This window comes from Marmota monax, unplaced genomic scaffold (assembly GCF_021218885.2).
Source record: "Marmota monax isolate L192 unplaced genomic scaffold, Marmota_monax_Labrador192_F-V1.1 WCK01_AAM20220418_F8-fsc00119, whole genome shotgun sequence".
Lineage (NCBI taxonomy): Eukaryota > Metazoa > Chordata > Mammalia > Rodentia > Sciuridae > Marmota > Marmota monax.
Window position 1 is genome coordinate 96836 of NW_026694771.1, and position 21551 is coordinate 118386.

The window sequence follows — 21551 nt, forward strand, 5'->3', positions numbered from 1 at the left end:
TTGAAGGCATCTTTAACTTGAATAGAGATAAGTATATTTAGTGTCAAAGCAACTCTAGTATTTGGGATATTATAAGTGCATTTTAGGCATTAAGGAGTAGGTCTAAGTATTTAAGTATTCCTCAAAAGACATAACACATAAAGATATTCTGTTCTCATTTTTATTACGTAGGCTTCTTCAGAGAAGAAGAACCAATAATTTTGGGTAAGAGAGAGAGAATTACAGGGTTAGTCAGCAATTTGGAGACCGAGGAAAGCCAGGAGTGTGCAAATGGTGTCATCCCAGTCTGAAGGTCCAGAGGCCCAAGACTCAGAAAGGGACAATGTTTCAGCTCAAATCTGAGACACCAGAATTCTCTCCTACAAGGGAGGGTCAGTCTTTTGGTTAAATTCAGGCCTCCAACTAATTGAATGAGACCCACATTAAGGAAGGCAAACTGCTTTACTCAAACACACAAATATAAATCTTAAATTTATCCAAAACCATCTATCTTCACAGAAATATCCTGAATAATGTTTAATCAGTTAAACAAAGTGACAGACAAAATTAAGCATTACATCACTAAAGATCAATGAGAAGCTTAAAATAGTTTATACTAGTGTATGTGTGTGTCTGTGTGTGTGTGTATGTGTACGGCATATTTATGTGGTATTAGTTATTCTTCACTTGCCTTCAAACAGCCTAATGAACTCACCCCCACCCCCAAATATTTTGAAACTTTACAAAATGATTTGGGGTATCGTGGAGAAAGACTAGCTAATGACTTTACTTGATCTTCTAGAGATAAAGCACATCTTTCACTTTTCAGAAACTGACATATATGCAGGTATGTAACCTGAAATCTTATCTTTGTTCCTTCTCATTTTAAGCTACTGCCTGGGCTTTCTCTGACTGGTTACACCTCCTGTCATGCCAGGAATACTGAACTACTCCAGATGCCCCATTTTATACTAAAGGAAGGTGCTAAATAAGAGAGGGGCTTTCTATGCTGTTTTGCCAAATAAGGGTAATTGAGAGGAAATTAGAAGGTCCAAGAGGTTATTAAGATCCACTTGGTCTTGGAAGATAGTGATAAATGAGATTTAGATTCTGGTGACCTATTTAAGGTCAGGAAGGGATTTCCCTTATGTAAATGTCAAGAACTGCTGGTATTTGACTATTCATCTGCTTAGAATAGTAGGCTTGTGCTTTGGCAGACTAAAACAATAAAATAACAAAATTGAGTAATTCTTTTGTTTTTGTGTTTTGCATTTTTATTTGCATTTTAGCCAGCTTTTTCACTGCTGTGACCAAAAGACCTGACAAGAACAATTAGAGAAGTAAAAGTTTTTTTGATGCTCACAGTTTCAGAGGTCTTATTCCATAGATGGTTGACTCCATTTATTGGGACCTGAGATAAGGAAGAACATCCTAGTGGAAGTGTGTGGTAGAGTAAAGAGCTGAGTACATAGCACCAGGAAGCAGGGAGAGAACTCTGCTCAATAAGGATAAAATATAATCCCCAAAGGCATGGCTCAGGGACCCACCTCCTCCAACCACATCCTACTTGCTTACATGTATCACTCAGCTAATCCCTATCAGGGGATTAACTCACTAATTGGGTTAAGGCTGTCATAACCCAATCATTTCACCTATAAAACTTTTTTCATTGTCTCACACGTGAGCTTTTGGGGGACTCCTCACATCTAAATCATAACTGTTTGTTTGTGGTACTGAGGAGTCTAGTAGCTTTCAATAGCCATATGTGTTACATAGCATTTCCATTTTTATTTAAATTTCTGGATTCTAAATATGCTTTTGGAAGAAGGAAAATTCTTCTTTGCCCAATTAAGATCACTTAAATTTCTCCTATTAATTAAACATTGGAGTTTCCCTATAGTACTATTAATTAATCCTTGAAATAGGAAAATCACCATGAAGAAGATGACTTATCATAACCATTTACATAAATATGAGCCTGTGCCATGGTGATCAAGATAGGGAATACATGAAAATTAAACCCCAGTAGGAGGAGAGACAGAGTGCACATTTCCACATACCCCTTAGCACAAACTAATGGGCAATCTACTGATTTTCTTTTTACCTCTTCACTGTTAAGATCTTTAACTTAAATGTGTTAACTTGATTATTTAAACTTTCAAATTTGCTGATTGTGTAAGAAGTAATGAGCTGGATTCTTGAAGAACATTATATCCAAAACACAATACATCAGGGGATGTTTAGGACAAGTATATTGTAGTTTGTGCCCCTCTTTACCTTAAAAACTGGTGCCATACAGGGAGAATCAGCCTAACACAAACCTTATGGGTAGTTTTTGAGGAGCAAATACTTTACAAAGTAGATTGAGTGGAAAATGTTGTTATCCTACCCCTGCTATGTCTTGGGAATCCTGCATAGGTTGTTAGCTCAACATCTCTCATTTTTTACCCTACAGCACCTGTCAGGGAAAGGAGATGATGAGACTACTGGCCCATGCTCATCCACTGAAGCAAGATTTCTGGCTATAGAAAAGACTAGGAAGTGAAAGCATTGCTGTTGGTGGCTCATGTGATTTACCATCAGCAAGCCTACTGCAGATTTGAGGAATAGATGTGGAAGAATGTTAATCTGCAATCTGCTAGGTTAGAGCTATGAGCCAAATTGTGGAGAATAGCACTGATAAGGTTATGATAGAAAGCAACATCAATTATTTCTCACCCTCAGGTTTATACTGGCCAGCAACAGCATCCTTTATGTATTCTACTAAGGATGGAGTGAATTAAACAAAATATTGTTAGTACTTAGGGAAGGTGTCAAAGAGGAGAAAAAAAAGCATATGCCTGAAGATTTCCTGTGAATTTTTAGCCATGGTTAGGTGTTTGGATCATTTTTAGATGTTACGTGCCTGCCAGCTTATGAAGCAGACTAGAATTAGAATTAGTCCTATTGTCTGTATATAATTGGTTCATGAGAAATCTGAGAAGTGTGGACTAATTTTTCCTTTAATATATGTACAGGAAAAATGCTGCATCTATCCCTTCCCTGTTCCACAGTGTGGTTATAAACAGAGGGACCTCAGGGGTCAAGTAGGCAGGTAAAAGAAGAAATTGGGAAGGAAATGTTAAAACTTAGTTGGGAATCAGAAGATCTGGGCTAAGGAGTCTTTAACTATTATAGTCAAAGCAAGGGGGCAAGAAAGAGACATAAAAGGAGTGGCACCTGGGAATCATGTGGAAGAGCTGAAGGCTATTCCATCCTTTGGACTGGAATGATGAAGACAGAGAGGCAAGAGGACAAAAGTAGATACAATAGCTCATCATAGGAATAGCTTTAAGGCCATGCCATTGAGGCATGGAGAGACAAATTTAAAATAGTGAACATGCTCTTTTATTTGGTCTCAATTAATCCAAGAAGTTTTTACTGTGAACAGACTCTGAAAGATTATAGATGAAATGACAAATAATAGATTCTCAAGGTGCTGTTCTCGCTAATAATGCTAACTCACACTTGCATAGTGCTTAATGGCTTTCAGAGTACTTTCCTAAGGCATCGGTTTAAATGATTTTCAACGACTACTTCAGGATGTGTGGGACAGGTATCACTTTACTGACCTTATAGGGAAGGAAATGGATAGAAAGACTTGTCTTATTGGCTATCACCACAATCTGTAAACAGGAGGACAGGCACAGGCACTCAGACCCTGGTTTTCTGATTAGGAATCTAGACTTATTGGAAATCATACCAAAAATATTATATATTACATAATTTCTGAAAGCTAAATATTTTTAATGATATTTTTGGATTTTCAAAATACTGTAAGAGAGGGTGGCTGTTTGGGATTCATTCAGTTAGAATCAGAATCTTGGCCTAGAGAAAGCATTGGCCTAATCAATGTGGTTTCTGGTTTTTCTATGAAGGGGTCAGAAAGAGAACTAAAAGACTTATAGATCAGCCTTGGAAAGTGGTGACGAAATATACAATCACACCAGAGGATGGGGGCAGTAGGGTAAGTTCCTTGCTGCTTTGATCCCTTTGAAACCGCATCCTAGTGTGGAATCGCACTCTGATTCTTGGTCTCTTGGGAACTGAAATCCAAAAATTGAGTAAGCTCTCTTTTAGGAAGTAGAGCACTGGAGTCTCTGTAAAACTTCCGAGCTAACTTCTAAAGTGAGGCACTATGATGTTTTCCAATCATGGCCAGAAGCAAAGCTGAACACTGGGTAACAGGGCAGGGCAGCACTCGCGTCCTAGCTGGGCTATTTACTGAATGTCATTTGATCTTATTAATGCTTGGATTCACTTGTCCATATGAAGGCACTGATGATATGTGCTCCATGGTGTGTTCAGAAGATAAAATGAGTCAAACTTAGTATGAGTATTTGGCCAGTATCTGTCAATTGTTGTTATCAATAGCATCTTTACTGAGAAGACACCCTTTTAGAACATTGTTCTTTACAGACTTCTGAAATCCTTTCCAGAATTTCTAGAACTGCATCACATTGAGTCAAGGACAGACACTTTAGACAAGTTTGTGTGGGGCTGGATGTGATGACTGCCACCAGCGAGGAGAGGGAGGTAGAAGCAGCAGCTGCTCCTGCAGCTGTGGAAGTTGCTGACACAGGACTCAGTTGGGAAAGCACTGAATGGAGCGCAGTAATTTGGTGGAGAAAGGCAAAGAGAAAGCAGAGCAGCATGCCCTGAAGAATGACTCAGAGAGTTTTCCCTACCCAGAACTTTGTTCTGCTGGAGTCCTCTTCAGCAGTTTTGTCATTGTAAAATGGAGGCTTGGATCAGCAAGAGAGAGAAAAGAGTCTCTGATGAACTCCCAGATGGAGGTGCTTTGTTTAAAAAAAAAAAAAAAAGAAAAGAAAGAAAGAAAAGGAAAGAGAACTAGAGGTATACTTGCATACAGAAGAGAGACAAAAAGAGTGGATGGACATCTGGAGAGAACAGAGGCTGTTATGTGATTGCAGAGGGAGGCAGCGCCACTTGGTAGTTCTCTGGGGGATCTTGAGAAGATTTCATTTTGTCTTGTTCCTCCTTTGAGGAAGAAGGTGGAATTTATCCTGAATAGTACAAAAAAACAAAAAAAAACACATCCTTCAACATTGAAGCTCATTTCTACAAGATAACAAAGGATCTGCAACTGATTTGTGAACAGTTCTCACTGTTCTCCGGGTATTGTGAATAAATGGTGGAGGTAAAAAAGAAATATTTAGAGAACTAAGTGCTAAAAATTTTCATACTTTTTTCTCTAAACTGCTTTATTGATATGTAATATACATAAGATGAAATTTGCCATTTAATTTTCTAATTTCCAGAGTTTATCAAGTATGGAGAGCAACAGAAACTCTACTTTAGTCACAAAATAGAACCTTCCCATGGCAACAAAAGTGTCCCCTGACTACCTTGGCTGTCAAGCCACTCTTCCTATACCAGGTACCTGGGTGGTAATGGTGACCTGTTTTTACTACTGTAATTTAACAGTTTCTAGAATTTCATATACATGGTATCATGCAGGACAGTGTCTTATTTTGAGATTTCTCTCTTCTGTTTCCCATATCAGTAATTTCTTTATATTATTGAATAAGACTTTTTTATGAATATAGTACAATGTTTTTAATCTCTTGACTGTATTCTGAACATTTGTGTTGTTTTCAATTTTTTTTCCCATCAGGATTAAATCCTCTATGAACTACTGTAAGTTTTGGTCTATGTATGTGTTTTAGTTTCTTTGGGTCAGTATCTAGAAATGAATTTTGTGGATTTTATTTCACTTAGCATGGTAGTCTCCAGATCCACTCATTTACAGGTAAAAGTCATAAAGTCATTCTTTTTTGGGGGGTAGGAATTGGGGATTGAACTCAGGGGCACTCGACCACTGAGCCACCTCCCCAGGCCTATTGTAATCTACTTAGAGATAGGGTCTCCTTGAGTTGCTTATCGCCTCACTTTTGCTGAGGCTGGCTTTGAACTTGCAATCCTCCTGCCCCAGTCTCCTGAGCCATTGAGATTACAGATGTGAGCCACCACTCCCAGCAAATCAATCTTCTTTATGTTAAAATTGACTCTACTCTCATGTATAACTAAAAAAAAAAATAACAAATAGAAAAATCTGGAAATAAGATTGTAGATCATCAGGAAATGTTCATAAGAATTATGATTTTTTTTTTTTTTTTGCAAAATGGATGTATGGCTGGGCATGGTGGCACATGCCTATAATTCTAAGTGCTCAGGATTTTTTTGAAGTGGGAGGATCATGAGTTCAAAACCAGCCTCAGCAATTTAGCAAGACCCTGTCTCTGGATTCTATCTCTTGCACCAAAAAAAAAAAAAAAAAAAAAAAATAGTCTCTACCAATAAACTTAATGAAGTTCAATTTATCAGTTATTATTTTATGTTTCATGATTTTACTATCCTAGCTATGAAATATTGTCCTATCCCCAGGTCACAAAGATTTACTCATACTTTCTTCTGTGAATTTGATAGCCTTTAACTCTAGCTTTCATGTTTAGATCTACTTTGAATTACTTTTTGTACATTGTGTAAGAATAGAGCCATAGTTTATTTACTTATTTAAATATAAATATTCAATTGTTGCAACATTATTTGTGGAAAATACAATTATTTTCACAATGAAACAACTTGACTCCTATCTTGAAAATAAATTGATAATGTATGTTGTCTATTTCTAGATGGCATTTTCTCTATTGCTCACTTACATGTCTGAATTTATGAAAATACCATGCTTCCTCCATTACTGTGATTTATACTAAACTTAAAATCAATTTTATATGTTTTCCAATTTTGTTCTTCTTTGCAAAATTGTTTTGATTTTTTTAGGTCCTATGTATTTCTACATATACTTAAAAATGTGCTGATAAGTTTCTTCAAATAATATACTAGAATTTTATCTGACATTTTTTGGGGGTTTTTAGGTAATGCTGGGGAAATTATATTATTATTGAATCTTTTATTTTGGTCCTCTTAAATTTCAGCGATTTTTTGTAGTCCAAAGCACGTTTATCTTGCACACATCTAATTAAATTTATCTCTAAATATTTCATCTTTTATGCTATTACAAATGGTATGGTTTTTAAAATAATTTGCACTCATAGGTATATAATATTTAATTAATATACTAATTTTACCTCTGAAAATTTTATGTATTCACATATTCTATAAGTTTGGGAGATTCTTAATTAAGTTTGTCTACATTTATCTGAGACAAGATAATTTTACTTCTTTCTTTCCCATCTCTACTTATCTATTTCTATCTCTTGTGATTTTTGTATTGGCTAGGATTTTATAATACAATATTAGAAAGAAGTTTTCTTATTACCAATTGTAGGAAAAACAGCATTCAGTTTTATAGTATTAAGAATGTTTCTAATTGTTAAGTATTTTATTGATGTTCATTACTTGATGCTATTATGATGATAAGTTTTTTTATAAAGAAGGATACAACTGTTGAAAACATAATATAATTTTTTTACTTTTCAATTTGAAGAATACACTGATTTTTAAATAGTTAAGCAACTTGGCATTTGTAGAATATACTTCCCTTTGTCAAGTATTGTTCATATTAATTGCTAAATTATATTTGCTAATTTTGTTAAAAAATTTTTCATTCTTTGGTAATGAGAAACTTTAGTCTGTAGTGTTATTTTGTATCTTATTTTTGTTTTCCTGTTGTTGAAATCAAGATGATTCCAGCTTCATAAATATGTTGGGAAATAACCTGTTCTCTTTTCTAGAAGCATTTGTATAGAATTAACATTTTATCTACCTTCAAAGTTTTGTAATGAAACCATCTGGAACTGGAGTTTTCTTTGTGGCATAGTTTTGTACTATATATTTATTATATTTTAATATTATCTTACTACTTTTATCTTATTACTATATCATACATATTATCATAGTTTGTGATCTTCTTATTCATTTATTCTATTGTGATTTTATTGACATGTTGTTTTTCAATATTTTTTTCTTATTTTTATCATGTCTATGGGATCTATAATGATGTCCCCTTTTTATTCTTCATTTTCATAATTTAAATCTTTTGACATTTTCACCTGATAAGTCTGACTAGAAATGTATTATATTGATCTTAAATAAGAACTGGGTTTTAGTTACATGCATTTTCTCTTTTTTTGTTGTTGTAGTTGTTGTTTTTATTTCTTTAATTTTGCTATCATGGTTGTGATTTCTTTCCTTATACTTACTTTGTATTTATATTACTCCTACTTTTCTATTTTAAAGCAGAAGCATAAATCATTTACTTAAGATATTTCTTTTTAAATTTTATACTTTTAATGCTATAAATTTATTTCTTAGATGCAATACAATTCCTGATTTAGTTCCATTTTGTTCAAAAAACACATTTAAGATTATTTCCATTCTTTCAAATATATTGAAACTTGTCTTTTGGCTAGAATGTGGCCTATATTGGTGAATTTCCCGTGTGCCCTTGAAAAGCAGGTGTATTCTCCTGTCATGGTTCTTTTAATGTCAGTTCAACTGGACAAGAGTGATGACCAAGCATTCCACACCTCAGTAATGTTTTCATGTATTTTCTCTAACTCCAGAAAGGAGAGTTGTGAACTTGATATTTCTCTTTTCCATTTTATTATTACTATTTGTCTTTGTCTCAGGTACTTTGAAGTTCTATTCGGCACATGTGCCTTTAGAATTGTAATCACTTATTGATAAAATGGCATTCTATCTTCCATGAATAACTGCCTATTTGACTACCTATTTCTATAAGTTTTAATGTTCCAGATTGCAATAAAAATGGAATTGAACAGTATATGACCTTTTGTTACCAGTTATACTGGCAAATTGTTCCTTTTCTTGCTAAATAATATTTCTTTATTTTGAGCAGTAGTCCTTTGTTTTATTCATTCTCCCGCTGTTGGAGATTTGGGATTTTCTAATTTAGCTATATGAACTGAGCTCCGTAAGTATTCACATATAAGACATTTTATGAACTTGTGTTTTCATAAAGTTCTAGGCCTTAGTAGGTAAGCAGTAGGAGTGTTGGCAGGACATAGAAGAATAAAAATGGCCAGAAAATTTGAAAGCATGGCATAAGTTAGCCAAAGACTGTTTCGGTGCCTCTGATCCCACGTAGAATAAGTTCTACCTTCTGTGAACACAATCCAAGAGTGTCTGGCTTAACTAAAAATATAGTATAATAAACCAATAATCAGCAACCAAGATTTTGGAAGAGCTAAATAAAGAATTGCCAGATAGTTGTCAAGGAATATCAATGCCTCAAACCATTTGAAGAATGGACTTAGTATAAAATATTTAGGGCATGCCTGTTGTTTCATCAAACTTTTAAGAAATTACTGCCATAGTCATACCAATGCCATTTTTTTAACTCCAAGAACTGAATATTGCAAAGATTGCCAAATCTAAGTCAGATATCTCTGCCATATATTGTAGCAAAATGGAATCCCCGCAGAGTTTACTTCCTCAAGCTGTTCATTTCTGTTTTAATGCCTATTTAAGCATGTTGGGTAGAGCCCAGATTAACTGTCTGTTCTTTAACTGCAAAGGAGGCTGGTGAGATAATTTTGTGTCCAGGTTCTATTTAAGAGAAAGAGAAATTTCAATATTGAATTTCCCCAATACATTAATGTTTCATAAAATATTTAGATCAGTTAGCCAATATGGAAAAGATGTACTATTCTTTGATACTTCTTGTTTAAAAAAACATATGGACTCAAAAGTAGAGTACAATGCTTGTGGCAAAAGGAAGAGGAAAAGGTACAGAGCGTAAGTAGCCTTACATATGACTTTAAATGCATTAGATTTGATGGACATAAATCAAAGGAAAAAGGACCATGAAACAGGAATTGAAGATAGGGATTGGGTTTGATTATTGCTGTTGTTGATTTTGTTTTGTTTTGTTTTTACCATTATATTCTTAACTAAATAAACTATGGACCTAGTACATAATAACTACTCATTTAATAATTTTTTTTTCAAAATGAACAAACTATATTGGTACATTGAAAGGAGAATACAACTAATTGCAACTTCTGATGATGAAAAAAGTACTGCAGTTGGAACCTTTTATTCTATAAAGGAGCTCCTACTTGTAAAATGAGTTCTATTTAAATAAAAAGGTTTCTCAGTCAAGTGATATTTAAAATGTGTTTTAATTTAAAACTGTTGTTTTCACGTAACATTTCCTGGTACGTAGATTTGCTTGCGAAGAGCGGTTTATACTTTATCTTATTACCACTACCACTGGGGCACGTTACAGTTGATTTGCCATATGAATATTAGAAAGCTAACAGTCATAGATGCTTGAGAGAAACACATGATTTAGCTGCTAATCAAGCTTGGCAGAAAGGTGGGATGAAGTTAAAAAGTAGAAAGGAAAATTGAAGATCATTGAAAAGGTTGATAATGACTAAAACGGTATACATTTATATTTCTTTAATTGCATTTCTTGCATATGCTATTTGGGGTTTTTGGTTGAGTTAAGCATCAATTTGCCCTGCTTTGATGTCTCATGAAGTGAACCTGCTATGGGTTGTATGGCTAATTGACAGCCCCTACCTGCTGGACTTTCGGATCCACCAGCAATCATAGACACTTTTACCAACATGTTCCCAGCCAATCACTAAGCATTGCTTCGGGAAAGGAATCAGGCTATTCCTGCCCATGTAGAATTCCTCTAACAAGAAATTTTGGCTTGAGGATTTCCTGTCACCCAGGCATTGTGGTGGCCCTTCCTTCATGATACTGTCTTCCTTCTCTTTCATGTACAGGTGTCAGACCTCCATCAGACCTGTCAAACTGGAACTCTCTTCCAATTTAATCCTTCTTCTCTTCCATTTTACCTTTTTAAGACATTGTTTGCTTCAATACGTCTCTTGCTTGCCTCATCCTGTCTTGTTGCCTATCATCTACATCTCAGAACACATAAAATAGTACAGCTACATTAACAAGCACCCAATCTAAAAAGTACACAGTAAAAACAATTGCAGGTAACCTGAAGATGGCAGATTAGAGGAAGGGAGCATGTTCCAGATGCTCCACAGCTGTAGGTTCAAGCAGCACAAGTGTTGCTTTTCTTCGAGGCAAATGACTGAGGAAATTCATGCAAATTTGACATTGGACAGTAAAATTCTCATAAATACACAAAAAATCAGAAGCTTTGAACCTAGAACAACAAATAACACTTCAGAGTACCTAGAAAAACAAAAAAACACGTTATTTGCCTGTGGCTGAGGTCTCTCAGTACTGCCAGTTCACTGCAGAGGGGAGGGCTCACATAGGCAGAGCGAAAAGCACTGCAAATAAATTTGCTTTGGGAGAACCTGCAGAATGAAAAGGGAGACTGATCTTAACTGACCCAGAGATGGCAGGGAAAGCTGATGATTGAAAAGTGCTCAGAATCTCTCAGTGGGTAAGTGGAGCCATTTGCAAAGGGTCCAGGCAGCATCTTGCAGTAGCAGAAGCTCATTCATAAAATGCTTTGCCAGCAACTACCAGCAAACACCTGCTCTGTGGTCAAGAATGTCCCTGGTCCAGCATGAGTCAAACAGCCCGAGAGAGAGGACTGTGCTCAAGGGAAGCCAGGCTGGGGATTGAGGGGAGAGAGGCTTGTGTACCCATTGTCTCTGGTGGCCCTGATACCCACCTGGGGAAAGGCAAGAAACTGGTCAGACAGGTGCATCTGCCCTCCAGGTATGATCCTGGGAAGTTCACATATATTGGGGAGAAATGTGTGAGACCTGAAGAGGGTTAGATCCCTCACTCTACTAGTGGAGTTTTCAGGGGGTTTCTGAGATTCAGACATCCAGTAGAGATTAGCATCTGCATATCAATAGGGTGTGTGGATCTAGTCTCTCTTGAGTAAATACCTACTGACAAACTTTCAGAGATAGTTAGAGCTATGCCTCAGCCCCAGGGATTTCCCAATTATAACTCTGCTCCAGCCTCATTCTGGGTGTACATTGACCCAATCTGTCCAGATCATTACAGTTTGTCCTCTCCTCTACATTGAGAAAGCTAGAAGTTCCTACAACCAGGGTCAGTTCCAGGTTGTGCCAGCTGGCAGCTTGGAGGAAAACACAAAGAAGTCAGATTTAAAACCCCTACCCCAGCCCTTGATCCAAGATTTACATAACCCAAAAGAAGAAGTGCAAAGAAGGCAATAGCATAGTCAGTGAACATCCATCATTGTCCACAGGTTGGACTACTTCAGCAGAAACAAGCTCTTCATTTTTTTCATTAATAAAGTTTTTTTCCTATTTTAATTTTTTTTTCCTTCCTTCCTTCCTTTACACTTTGTCCACCGTGTGTGTGTGTGTGTGTGTGTGTGTGTGTGTGTATGCTCTTTCTAGACTGGTTGACTTCAAAGTATATATGTGTGTATGTGTGTATATATGTATATATAGAATATGTATAGAATATATGTGTATATACATACATATGTATATTTATAAAATGTTTCTTTCATTTAAATTATATTTTTCTTCACCCACTTATTATTTAGACTTATTTTGAATTTGGAGCGGTAGAATGCTTTGAAGGTTTGTTTGGGTTTGATTTCTTATTTGTTTTTACCTTTGCTTTTGTTCCTTTTTTATTCCATCTTCACTTCATTCCTCCTCCAACACCAAAACTCTCTTGTTCTCCTTTCCTTCCTTTCTCCCTCTTTCTTCATTTTATTACCTTATTTTTTAGTTCTTCTTTATAGTCATCACCTAATATATTTTCCCCAGTTCTTCTCTATTGATTTTTTAAATATTTCAAAATCTCTCTTGCCTTCCTGTACTTAAAGAATTTTACTACCACTTGAACTATTTATATAATTCCTGTCCCTCCCCACCATTCATATTTTTGTGGTTATTATTAGGGTGGATGGTGTAGTTACCACCTGATGTATAATGCCATTTCTAGTCTGTGGATGTTTATTGTTCTTGTTGATGTTAAATGCTGACCCAACCATTCCTCTTTATGTGGCCATTAGTGTTATAGATGTAATATTAGACACAAGGCATTAATTTTTTAGGCTCTGTATCAGTCATTACAATTATAAATGTCCTGTCTTCACATATTGGGAAAGTTAATATTGTAAAAATGTTTATACTGCTCATAGCAATCTATGTATTCAATGCAATCCATATCAAAATTTTGATTGCATTTTTGACAAATACTTTTCTGAAATATTTCCATTTCAGACATAGAAGAACCAATTTTAAAATTCATCTGGAACCCAATATAGCCAAATTAATCTTGACTAAAAGACTCCAAGTAGTCAAAGCAATCTATAACAAAAAGAACAAAGCTAAAAACATCATAATTTCTAATGTCAAAATATACTACCAATTTATAATAACCAAACAACATAGTACTGGCCTAAAAATGGACATGAAAAACAAACAAACAAACAAACAAAAAAATAGAATAGAGAGCTGATAAGTGAATTTCTGTACCTAAAGTCAATCAATCTTCAACAACAGTGCTAAGATTACATAATGGAGAAAGAATAACTGGATATCAGTATGCAGGAATGGCTATGCATAGTCTTTATCAGATGATTCTGTGAGCTAGATTTATTTTAAGAATACAGAGTAAGGATTGATCTGAATAGCCTAGGCCAGGATTGAGAAACTAACTGAAAACTGAGGGCTCAAGTGGGCCAACAGATAAAAGGGAATATATAGAAACTTTTTGTATTTATTTTCGATTTCTCTATAATATTACAACTGCTTTAAAAATAAATTTTGTTAATTTAAAAGAAAAAAGATCATGATTATGGATATCCTTAGAAAGAAGCAGGTCAATTAGCAAGACAGAACCCATGCTCTGTTGGTCCCTTTAATGAGCTTTCACATATTGTCACCTGCCCTGAAGAAATTAGAATGTCTCTTAAAAATGGGCCTTCAGTGAATGAAGCACACTGATTGTTGCAGATTTTGCAGAATGACGGTTCCTTCAAACTTGGATATGAAGACTGGGTACAAATATTGAGAGTCCAAGAATGCTAGACCAGGGAGGAAATATTTTTTTTTCTTTTTTTCTGTTCACAGTGGAAAGTCAAATAATTTAGCCAGAGAATGATTTCTAACTATCAACAACAATCAAAAAATAAAAAAGTACTAGAATCAAGTCCAAAAGTGTAAAGCATTTTCAAATAGCTTTTACATTTTTTATATAAAAGCTGGTAGGAAAAACAATAGAAGAAAAGATGGGTCTTGAAATAAATTTAGATGTCTCTGGATCATAATTTTCTTTAAATTTTTGACTATGGGATGGACCAAGAGTCAATATAACCATTTCAAATTATAAAGGAGGACTGGATGTGTTAGTCTGAAGCTGTCTAGAGTGGTATTTTTCTCTACTGAAAACCAAACTTCTTATTTAAAAAGAAATATGCAAAGATTTCATGTTTCAGTTCTGTGATAAGTCTTCTGTCTACAGGTGTTGGAAGCTGTCATTAAACCTTAGCTTTAGTGACTATTAAGTAGGTAAGGGTTGTTCTGACACTGTCAGGAGAGACAGGAAGACTTTTTCATAGACTTTGGTCCTCTTGGCCCTACTCACACAGACTGACATTGAATTTCTGAGGGATAACTTAGACCCAGAGAAGAACAATGCTATAGCTGTTGGTGCTGGTTCTTGTCTTGTTTCTGTAAACGTGGCTAAAGGGTGAGGTAAAATTCACCAGTGGAAGACAGAAAGGCAGTGCAAAATTTTTTTGGAAAGGGGCACATGGGAGAACCTCTCAAGGATGAATTTATTATAACAATCAAATTTATGGGTGTCAGGAAAGGCCCACAAGGGGAATATGTAGGGAGAACATTGATAATAAAACTCATTAGACTGTCTGTGAAGAATGTCTGAGAAGGAATTCAAATTGTAAGTATGTGTCCCTATGCTATTGGCTTCAGGTGTGGCGCAATATGCAAGACTTTTGGGGAGTTACCAAAGGAAATAACAAGACAACTTTGGGAAGGAAACTGCTGTATGTAAACCCAGGATTGAGAAGATGCTCATGCAGTTTTGGGATTAAAATTAAGAATGTGTTTCATCATATCCGGTATGAGGCAGTCTCTATATAGCAGGTTCCTTTAGCTCAATACCTAAACCCACATCTATTATCTAAGGGACTCATAAACCCTTGCCAGTCACAAGCTTGCAAAATACCTCAGGACTTAAACATCTCCATTAATGGTGCATTTTACTGATGAGAGAATTAGTCACACAGAGGAGATGGAAGCTGGAGCAAGAAAAGCATATTAGCCAATACCAGGATATGATTATCATTTTTCTAGTCTTCTTGGACATTTTTAATGACAGAACAGTAAGAAAGGGAACAATAATTTTGTGGTGATAATGAAATCTTCAGTGTTTTCAGTTTTATAATTGCTCTTGTCTCTGCCTTAACCTTTTGTTTACCTCACTTTCTTTTCTCATCATCTATTTCTCTGTTTTTTGCTCCTATTTTCAAATCTATTTTCTTGAATTATTTCTTGGAATTCCTACATCCTACCTACATTCTACCTCTGACTTTACTTGCTTATTTCTCAGTGCATCTTCCCTTCCAGTTAGGGAATGTTTATTGTATTTGAAAATATCAATAATAATAAACAGAAAGTGGAAATTCAAATCCAGGGCCATATATTTTTCCCATATTAATTGGCTTCACTTAATATGATTCTGTTTTCTTAGGATCTTAGTTGCACCTGCTCTAAAATATGGTAATTGTTCTTATAACAATTCCTTTAAGCAAACTACTGGAGGCAACTTGCCAGAAACTTACCTTAAATCGTTTGAATAAAGAATGCAAATGAAAAGAAATCCTGGGCACTTTCACTTTCAAACCTGGTACAACATCAAATTTGTGTGTGCTAGTAATTATAACCAATGTTTATAGTGTGTCAGGTCTCTATCAAGCCAAGCATTTTAAGTTTTTTTTGTTGTTGTTGTTGTTGTTTGTTTGTTTGTTTTTTATGCATTTTCTTTTCTTAGAACTGGTAGACAGAATTCCAAAGGTGTGCCTCTAACATTCCCAAACAAACATTAATGTAGGTACTACTGGAAGGTGTTTGGAGATGGAATTGAGGTTGCTAATTAGCTGACAACAAGAAGATTATCCTGGACTATGTTGCTAGATAGAGTACAATTGCATAGGTCTTAAAAGCAGAAGAGAAAGGTAAAAATAGAGAAATGCAGCCAATCAGGAAAACAGGACACATGAAGCATGAGAGGCCAGAGAGATTCAAAGTGTGAGGATTCTATTTACTGTTGCTTGATCTGAAGACCAAAGAAGGGAGCCAGCTAAGGAATGCAGGCAGCCTCTATAAGCTTAAAATGACATCCAACCAAGAAAACAAAGGACATGGGGACTTCCACCTTACAACCCCATGGAGCTGCATTCTGCCAACAGTCTGAGTGGGCTTATAAGGAAGGGATTTATCCCCAAAGAGTTAGGAAAAGAATGTAACCTGCATCTGGGAAACAGCTATGACACTTTGTGCCTAGATTTCTGACCAAAAGAAGCTGTGAAATAATAAAGTTGTGTTGTTTGAATTAATAAATAATAATAAAGTTGTGTTGTTTGAATTAATAAATAATAATAAAGTTGTGTTGTTTTGGGATGATTTCTTACAAAAGCAAGACAAAATGAGGGGGTTTAGGCATGCAGAACATTTTTGTTTAACACTTATTATATCCAACTATTTGTGTTAGACCAGGGAGGACAACAAAGGGACAGAGACAACTTGGCACTTTATGTGCTTTTATTCTAATGGGAATTATATACATGTATGTACATATATGTTCATGAACACACATATACTTAGCTTATATAGAAATAAGATATGAAAGAAGTAACTCAAGCAATTGTCCTTTATAGATGACTAGTGTGGGCCCTCAAAAGACTGCCCTACATGGTGTTGTGTACATTTTTACAAAAAAAAATTGGCACTTGTGGTAAATTTCTTGTTATGTCTAAGATGTCTTAACTTTGTAAATGTATGCACATATTTTAAAATGTCCATGAAAGATCAGAAAAGGGTAAGCTCTTTTTTTATTTCCCAAAGAGCAAGCCACACTGAGATTTCCTGGTCAAGCAGAATATTAAAGGGCTGAGTTTGGCTTTCATTAGGGCATTTGTAAAGGGATTAAATGTAAGGTTATATTTCACTATTAAATACTGAATTCCTTTCTGCCTATAGTAACCTATTTTGGAATTCTGGAATAAACCAACTCAAAATCATTTTTGTTGTAGATTAAGGTGTACATATATACACACTCATTCAATTTTCATACTTCTGATGAATTTTTATTTTTAGTTAAATTCTTTCCTCAGACAAAGAAGAATAAATGTCTGCTCTCTGCCTACTCTTCCTTTTTCCAAATGAAAAACAAAAGGAATGGTCTAGATTTCTATTCTAGACTGACTGTGTGTGTGTGTGTGTGTGTGTGTGTGTGTGCGCGCGCGTACACCCACATGCACATAAGAGTATTCTGCCCCTAATTTTATCCTAAAGAAAAGGGATTCATAGTGTAATTGCTGTTTCTTTGGTGGAGTGAGATGAAGCAGGAAATGGAAAAGAAGAGTTATGACTGTGGAAGTTGGGGATGTGGTTGTGAATGGTCACCAGCACTCCTGTACCTTTATCACCCTGGGTCAAACCTGGTTCATGTGTCCCCACCCTGAGGAACTTCAGATTATCTAAAATCCTTTTGAATTAGACTTCTTTTGTCCCTAGGCCCATCTTACTCATTAGCAGAATCTTTGGAACGATATCCCACTCTCCTTACTCTTCATTCTTCTTGAACATGAGGAAGAATGAAGACATGGAGGTATTGCAAAGCACAGTGTAAAAATTCTCCAAATTTACACTGGGAATCTCACATTCTGTGGATCCTTTCCTCACTTAACCATTGTATGTAAAGTTGAATCTAGATAAGCACTTTGAGATATTGTAGATTCTGATAAAACTAAATACAAGAAAATAAAGCATAAGAAGTACATGATATGAAACATGGAAAATTTTCAAAAGTATTCTAAATATCTTTAGTTTTCAGCCTGAAAATAGAACCATATCTTGTAGTATATGCTAATTGTTTAATTTGGGTTTTTTTGTGTATGATCCCTAAGATTCATAGTAAATTTTCCATAGGTGTTATATTCTGATTTTTATATCTTTGTACCTAACATAGTATGCTCCGTGAAGGTTCTTATTAATTTGCTTGTTAACTTGACTTAATCAAGAGTGCATCTTTTGAATATAAGAGAGTCTTTCTAAAATTGAAGTTTTCAGTATGACTTTCACAAAATCTTAGGTGGTTCATCAATGGACCCTAAGTGCTCAATGAATATACCATTGATTTTATGAAAAATTGTGCCTCAGCAAATATGCATGTCTTTTGGAGAGAGAAGGTCAGTAGTTTTCTTCACCTCCAGAAATGAACCTCTTCCTTCAAAAACTATACCATTTTCTTGCCTGATATCTGTTAGTCTCACTCTTCCGAAGTAAATTTCATTGGGCAAACTTTCATCAACTTTATTTTTCTTCAAATTATCTCTTCCCAGCAGCTTCTTGCATTCTATATCTACTAACCTCTACTGCCTTTGCAAGCAATGTGAGCTTCATGTACTTCAGTATTTCAATGCCCTGAATCAGATAGAATACTCTGGAAAGGATCATCACATGATTCGGAACATGCAAAAATGAACATCTCAAAACATAAATCTCTCAACCAACCATCAGCACTTGAGTTTTTAAACTTCAGCATCAATCTCTGTGTGTGGTTTGGGGTAAAGTTGATAGTATTGATTAAAATGAAGATGTGTTATATAGCTAGGATGAACTTAACTCACTATAAACAATGGCTCATTACCTTTGATTAATTTATTGGGTTCATTACTATGCATAGATAAGTTTTTAAAAAATTAATTCCAGTGTAATTACATATGCACAAATCTTAGGTGGAGAGTCCCACTAATTATTACATTTATATGCACCAATTTAGTCACAACTATTAAAGATGAAGAACATTTCCAAATTCCAGGAAGCTTCTTCATGTCCCTCCCAGTCAGGACTCACTGTGAAGTTAACCACTGTTCTTATTTCAATAATGGAAAGTTACTTTTGCCTCAGAAGATGTTTAAGTTTAAATTAGGGTAAGGTAATTAAGATAAATGAGGAAGGCAGGATTGGGAAGTGTTTCTGGGTACTCAGGTGTGAATCTTGGAAGGAAAAAGAAGAAATAAATGACAATTATTGCCTACTTACCCACTCCAGAGTGCTATGGCTCAATTAACAATGGAGGAAACATTTTATAAGGAGGACATAGTGTGCCACTGAAAGGTACAAGATATCTCCATCTTGCAAACAAATTGTACTCCACCAAAGCTCATTTATAAACTCATCATTAAGAACTTAGAACATACTTTCCCACAGAAGCAACATCATAAATGTCATAAATGATGGTTATGATCCCAGGTTACTCATATAAGCCTATATTAAGCACAGTGTATATGAAACATTGCACATTTAGAATGAAAAATAGGTTCAAATCTACAACACATGTAATTAAGCAAAACAGAAAAAAATGAATAATTATTCCTATTTATCTTGATGTTGGTACTTTAGAAAAGTCAGATTTAATTAGAGAAGATACATGATACTAACTTATTAGGGGTTCAAAAGGATCTTAGCGACATTTTCAAGTAGCTTAGATGGTGTTTTCTTTCGTTATTTTTCTAATTTTACTCTGAAAATAATATTAGTTCTCTTTATCAGATACCTCTCAGTCACTAATCCTAGGCCTGTATTCATTAGTGATTTATGACCATAACAAGGGGGCCGAGGCTGAGATGTGGCCTTGAAAGATAAGGGACAGTGCTGCTCTGATGGCTGACCTAGGCTATGAGACTCCATAAGGATACTGCTGAAGGCACTCTCAGTGGCAGGGCAGACTGCTCCCAGGGCTCTCGCTGTGTCTCTTCCACTAGCTGTAGCCTCACAGTGAAGTTTCCTCCAGTATGATCATTTTGTGTTTCATCTCGTCTTAATCTACTTCTTAAAAAAAGAGATCTTTATTTTGGAATTATGATAGGACTGGGAGGTCAACATGAGAACAACTAGAGAGTAAAGAAACAGATTTATAAATTCTACAGGGGGGGGGGTGGGTGGGAACTAAACTAAAAAAAACACCAGTTTAAAGAATCCTTGGGTCAATCCAACACCATTCTAAGTGGAGAAAAATTGGAAGCATTCCCTCTAAAAACTGCAATAGGACAGGGATGCCCTCTTTCATCACTTATATTCACCATAGTCCTGGAAACTCTAACCAGAGCAATTAAACAAGAGAAAGAAATTAAAGGGATACAAAAGGGAAAAGAAGAACTCGAACTATCCTTATTTGCTAACAACATGATTCTACATTTAGAAGAACCAAAAAACTCTACCCAGACAACTTCTAGAACTCATGAATGAATTCAGCAAATTAGCAGGATATAATATTTACACCCATAAATCAATTGTGTTCCTATACATTAGTGATGAGTCAACTGAAAGAGAAATTAGGACTATCCCATTCCCAATAGCCTCAAAGAAAATCAAGATATTTTGGAATCAACCTAACAAAAGAAGTGAAAGACATCTACAATGAAAACTACAGAACACTAAAGAAAGAAATTAAATAAAATCTTAGAAGATGGAAAGATCTCCCATGTTCTTAGATAGGCAGAATTAAGATTGTCAAAATGTCCATACTACCAAAAGCACTAAAAGATTTAATGTGCTGGGTGCAATAGCACATGTCTGTAATCCCAGTGGCCTGGGAGGCAGAGGCAAGAGGACCACAAATTCAAAACCAGCCTCAGCAAAAGCAAGGCACTAAAAAACTCAGTGAGACACTGTATGTAAATAAAATATAAAATAGGGCTTGGGATGTGGCACAGTGGTTGAGTGCTCCTGAGTTCAATCCCCTGTACCCCTCCCCCCACCAAAAAAAAAAGATTTAATGCAATTCCTATTAATGTTCCAATTATGTTCTTCATAGAAATAGATAAAACAGTCATGAAATTCACTTGGAAAAATAAGAGGCCCAGAATAGACAAAGCAATCTTCAGCAAGAAAAGTGACATAGGAGGCATCACAATACCAGATTTTAAGTTGTGCTACAAAGCTATAGTAACAAAAATTGCATGGGGTTGGAACAAAAGCAGACATGAAGACCAATGTTACAGAATAGAAGACACAGAGACAAACCCACATGAATACAGTTATCTTATACTAGAAAAAGGTGCTGTTAACATCTATTGGATAAAACATAGCCTCTTCAACAAATTGTTTTTTTTTTAAATAAAGACAGTTTATTGCCTCATTTAGTTGTTTTTTAAAACTCATTATTTCACAAAGAATCTGAAATGGCTTACAACAAAATGCATATGCAAAAATGGTAAGAAGATGAAGAAAATTTCAATAAACTTGTTGACTAAATGTAAGGGAAAAATCAGAGGCAAAATTAAGTAAAGATGTGTAGGTAATTATGCCTCAGAGTCGGTTCTCAAATTACTATAG